General features: G+C 31.9%; 1 non-coding gene across 1 annotated transcript; it reads left to right on the top strand.

Annotated features, from left to right (window-relative positions):
• The first annotated feature begins 792 nt into the window (after positions 1 to 792).
• LOC105337143 (uncharacterized) lies at positions 793 to 4,823 on the top strand. Its single transcript, XR_010711798.1, has 4 exons — positions 793 to 1,160; positions 3,657 to 3,724; positions 3,923 to 4,013; positions 4,396 to 4,823. It is a non-coding gene; the product is annotated as an uncharacterized protein (transcript).
• Positions 4,824 to 5,989: the final 1,166 nt, after the last annotated feature.

Here is a 5,989-nt window from a genome sequence, read left to right as displayed (position 1 = left end):
ATGTTTAAGAACTCTTGACAACATTAGGGGTGACATAGTTGCAAAGCTAAGTTGATTTTATGCACACATAGCGTGTTAACATCTACCTAATTTATATAATCTTTATGAAATATCAATTTAAAAGTACGAGTTAGTGAACATTAATCAAAAATAATTACAAACGATAAAGTATGGGGATTTCAGCGAAAGAGGTCGTTTAAAAGATTTTTGTTAAAATGTACCATTAATATCAATCAAAACCGAGCTCAGATTATGTTTTCCTTATAAAATACAGGTATCTTAATGCACCGGCGTACCATGCCATGTAACTAAAAGCGATGCGGAATATTGCAATTATTTTTCTGGTTTTCTTTCTTGTAAATGTGTAATGAAATATGTATCATATATAATAAATTTCCCTATAAAATATATGAAAAATATTGTACTACTCTGGTCAATCAATGTTGACGCTGAGAATTCCAATGAAAGAATTTGTTGAACTTTATTTTAATTACAAAGTGTTTTTCTGTATGAAATATTCATCTCATAATGTGCCGTTTTACAATCAATCAATATTGGTGTAATGAACTGCAATAAAAGAAGTCTCTGACGGCTAAGTTAAAACACACTATGTTTCACTGAGTAATATATTCCTTTCTTAATGAGCCATTTCGAATAAATCAATCAAAATCGGTGCAGGGGATTGCATAGAAATAAGGATATGAATTAAATATACTTATTAAATGCAAAATAACTCAGAACATGTATTGGTTATTTTTCAGTCTTTTAAAACGATCGTAGATACAACAGTTAGGTTATATTCTTGTGACGTTCGTGTTATCAGTCACATTACCTAAAAACTAACTGACTGCACAGTGAAATGTTTACTTTAAAACATGTATTCGTATTTTGTATACTCTGCATTATCGTGAAAATATGCCGATCGGCACTGCGAACATTTCAGGTAGAACAGATCTTTTACAATAAGGTCGTGTTGGATAATCTTCTAGCAGAATACGGCCATTCGTCTTCTGCTCAATGTTCTGTTGTTTGTCAGCAAGAAAGTTGCAAGTGTTTCGGTTTCAACTCAATAACTCAAATGTGTCGAGTCCATGCATTTTGTAGACCAGATAATACATTGGTTGAAGAATCAGGATGGAAATATTACAGATCTCGAGCAGGTGCGAAATACATTTTTTCTTGTATTTATTTCTAACTGAATAAGACTTGTAAAACATTGTTCTTGTATGGCTATTGAATTAACAGCACTACTGTTCACAGTAGATGGTATACAATTTTTGTATGTGACTTTGTCTACTTAACCAATGCATAAAAAACGCTAAATATAGGTTTATTTAAGTCTTGGCGAAAATTATTCAAAGTGCATCGTTGAATGTCTACGCATATACCAATAGATTAAGAAACATTGCTAAATTGACTAAAATTGACGCTTACTAAATGTTAGTTATTTCTATAGATGTCAAAGATCTGACATCTACATTTTCAAATGTGCTTTCATAAACATTATGAAGTTAAAGGATAGCGAGAACGTTCAATTCTGTGTGAACTTTTTTGACGACGTCTCATTGATTACTGCATGCGATAATCGTTCGAAGAAAGCAATATTATATACGTAAACCATCCTAAATGGGACGTATTGTCAACTGTTTTGCACTATCGATTCGCCTTTCTCTAATGTAAATTAAAGTAGTAAATAGCAGGCACTTAGGGCTGCCCGTCTCCTAACTTTTTCTTGCAGCAAATTTTATTTTTAAATTGCATAGATGTATAAGAAATTGAAATATCATGGAGTTGCCCCACCCCCTCCCCACTTTTTTGGAGAATGTGGAAAATTTGGAATAAAAATAAGGAAATTTAGTACTTTGTATACCTTAGTATACTTCGCCAGCCCCTCCCCCTCCAACACAGATTAGGATTTTGAACATTTTGGCAAGTAACTTTTTAGAAAAAATTTTTTTTTGCTTGTCACGATTTTTTGGATAAGTCTGACGCCCACTTACTTGATAAATGCATCGAAGACGAACACAAGTTTGGTAACAAATGTATTAAAAGAAAGAACTAAAACTGCATACAATATCAATTCGCTCTGCTTTCGCAATCGTTCTCTGCTCTCCGCCCCATGGCTCTCTGCTTCTGTCTCTCTGTTCTCTCGTATTCTATCTCCCCCATAACACCTGCCCAACACCTAACACCAAAGTGCCTCTCCGTAAGGGCATTAGGATACCTAGCTACGGCCCCTGTTAAGGTATTAGGATCCTGTGTTAGGGCATAAATCACCATCTAGGTGTCAAAACACAAATCCATCTAGGACATCTAATATAAGGGCACTAATTAAACTCCAGGATTAGGACATTTATAAGACTAAAACAAATCTATTTCTATCAAAACAAACTAATAAAACACCAGCATATTTGCAAAATCATAACAATTACAATGATTAAAAAGCAGATAAAGGACTACTGTAAATAAATTTAACATTTTTGATCTTACTTTTTTCCTTATCATATAATTTCAAAGGGACATTATCGATAATCAGCTGATTCATTCGGCGATAAATGTAAACCCGATTCGTATATTATAATTACTTGATGAATCATAATACTATTGCACTTGTTGTATACCATTTGGAGTTATCGATAAAATATAAAAACGTATTCAAATTAGCTTATTTTTTTATTAGATATGTTCAGTTTATAATTTGGCAGAAAAATGCGTCGTTTGATTTGATATCATAGTCGTTATACTGAACGTAAAAAGTACATACAGAAAACGTACGTTTCGTGTTTATGTTTGTCTTATTAAATGTCTAATCGATTGTCGATTAATCGTTTCTGTTATTAACCGTTGAAATCGTTGAACAAAGCAATAAAAATGCATTTATGTAGTAATTCCACGATGTGTTGTTAACTCTTAGATTTAACAGCAACGCTTTATGTATTTCGAATTGACAAAACTTCATAGTGTAGCAAATGTAGCATATAAATAATCATTCTGATTTGAAATGATGTTTTTATTTTATTTTTACATTATATTTCCTTTCATAAAATCACTCTGATATTTAATCTCAAATACGATTGGCTACAGGATGCAAGACAGAATGGGATAGGATAGCATTTGACTTAGGTATTTGCATTATGCATCGGACATACTGAATCTTGTTCTATCCGTGTCAACTTGTCAACTTTCATGATAGTATTTTTTACAGTTACTATGTATCTTTGATGCAATCAAATTCAATTTAGGAAGTAAATGTTGATCTTTTATTTTGAAGGGTTAGTATGTACATAAATTAGCTATTTTTTTTCTTCAAAAGTTTGCATAACTACGTACCTAAAACAACTATGATGATTTCTAAAAATAGTTACTAAACAGAAATATACGGAAACATTTATATTTTTTCAAGGTATCTTATGTATACATGAATATAATCGTGTTCAACAAGACACAATTCTTATTTCAGAAATGATTGTTTCAAGGATCTCAATAGGCGAAAACTTATGTTACTATTATTGTTATTAAAGAATTCTTTCTAAGGTTTATCCGTATAGCTCTCTTCGAAATTTTAAATATATTGGACGGCAATTCCTGCAAAATATGATATATCTATATATCTATAGAAAGAAAAAGATATTAAAAGACATTTCTTTGTTTTCAAGAATGGAATTCTTTCATGAATTCTGAGTACTTGCTGGGGTTAGAAGCAGCAACGTGGAATAATGCTCAAGTGAGTGAAGAAGTATTGAATTTTCTTTATTTCATTACATCGGGGAAGTAGAAATCTTGTGTTTAAAACACGTGAATGTGAAATCCATAATTTCTTTATCTGGGCGAGTTTTTTAAAGGGTGCTTTTTGACGTTATTGAAATTGCCTTGTTTCAAACTTGAAAATGGCATTACTTAAAAAAATAATCACATTTTTCAGTTGGATTGCTCTGTAAGGGGAGCTAAACTAGTTGAAATAGAATCGCCTGAAGAAGACGTCTACATTCGTACCCTTGCAAATAATTTGACAGGTACGTATGTTATGCTAGTATGTATTTTAAAACTAAAAAAAGTAGTCACATGTTTAAGACTTTAATATAACTCTTTTCCCGAATGCAGTCAAAAAACTATAGCGTTTAAAATGAATGAACACTTTTATAAAAAAAAGATTGACAAAAACTTTGACGTTGGTTAATCATTACTCATTGAAGACCAATGTTTTTTTGATTGAGTATATTTGAATTGATGAGTTAATGCATAAAACTCAATGTTTGTGGAGGTGCAAAAAGAAATATTGAACATTAATTGGCCCTAAAATTTTACAACTTTAAAAAGAAAATGATTTTTACTTTTTCCAGTAATAGTTGCGTCCACGAACAATGTAGAATTCAAAGTTTTGATTTCTGTTTTAAGAAACCGTTTGGTTGGGAGGCACCGATGTTGCTGAAGAGGGAAAATGGGTGTGGCAGTCTACTGGCACCATCTTCTCCTACAGCGCCTGGAATGGAGGACAACCAAATAACTACCGGAACCAGGATTGCCTCTGCCTTTATCGACCATACGGCCTAACTTGGTGTGACGAGAGTTGTGCAGCAAGTTATCAATACATCTGCGAAAGAGAGTTATTTACAAACTGATAGAATTGACTATATTTACCAGTTGGTCATGTTGTAATTTTAAGGAATTTGTTCCTAAAAAAAATAATTATGAGGTACGTCTTAAACAGTTTAGTCAGAAATCGGTTTCAGGTTCCCAAAACTGTATATATTTGAATTTCTTAGTAACTATTTATAACTAATACACATTTTTAACGCTTTTTAATGGTATTTAATGTGCATCATTTTTTTTAGACCATTAAACAAGCCGTTTCGTATCAAATCAACTTTGATTGATTTGGTGATTATGTATACTGATTATGATAAAAGTTAAATTTATCAAAAATTAAATTTATCAAAAATAAAATGATTCAATTCCTCTATTGATTGTTCTTGAAATTTTAGCACCATCATTAATCTTGTAAACTGCGAACAAACTTATGATTTATTCTTGTGTCCGACGAATCAACATTAAGTCGGACTTTCACTGGTTTACCGAATACAGTGCAACATAGAACTTTTTAAAAAAAAATGTTTGATTATTTTGCATTAATTTCCATATTTTTAAAAAAAAATTCTTGCCAAAAATTATTACCTAACAGCGTAATTAGCTAACGATATTGAATTCCCTTTATTTTTATAAGTTTTTATGACTTCCACCATTCCAACATTTGTTTAAAATCATATTCCTTGGTTAAGTATTGCCAAGTGTTTTGATGCAGTCTGTATCTGACCACTTACATGTAGCATGGCGTCATTCTGTTTTGATCTATGAGAGTGTTAGCACGAGAAATGGTTTGATACGCCCACTTTCATCCCCGTTTCACTGTATGTGTAAGGTCGATATCACATTCTTGAGTCTTCGGTCTATATGACTCGACATGGGTCCTTCTAGCCACAGTCAGTAAATTCAGACAAACATATTTCCAAAGAATCCAATGCAGACGATCAAGATCCGTTGACTGTAAAGAACCATTGTCAAGGGAGAAAATATGTCACGTGATTTCCTTACAACCGATGAAAATTACAAAACTAATTGTTTTATATAAGTTAGTTACGCACTTGTGCCTTTCTTAATAGTAGGTACAGTACAGTGCCCAGTAATGTGATCATTCTATAATAAAAGCTAACTCATACGGTACTGTGGATAGTACATAAATGAATTGAGATCAAAACAAAATGTAACATTGCAAAATGTTATAAATATGTCTTAGATGTGTATTTCTCTCTTGGAGACTAAAGCACATACATTTCCATATGATCTACGATTGTCGTCATTTTTTTTCGTATCCGATTCATTCTTTTTGTGTTCGTTATTGTTGATACATTTATATCAAATGTCTATGTTAAAATTACGTCATGATGACAGGATGTGCCTGTGTATCCATCCAAGTAAATGATAACTTGAATGT

This window comes from Magallana gigas, chromosome 1 (genome assembly GCF_963853765.1).
Source record: "Magallana gigas chromosome 1, xbMagGiga1.1, whole genome shotgun sequence".
NCBI lineage: Eukaryota > Metazoa > Mollusca > Bivalvia > Ostreida > Ostreidae > Magallana > Magallana gigas.
This window is presented reverse-complemented; position numbering and strand designations above follow the sequence as displayed.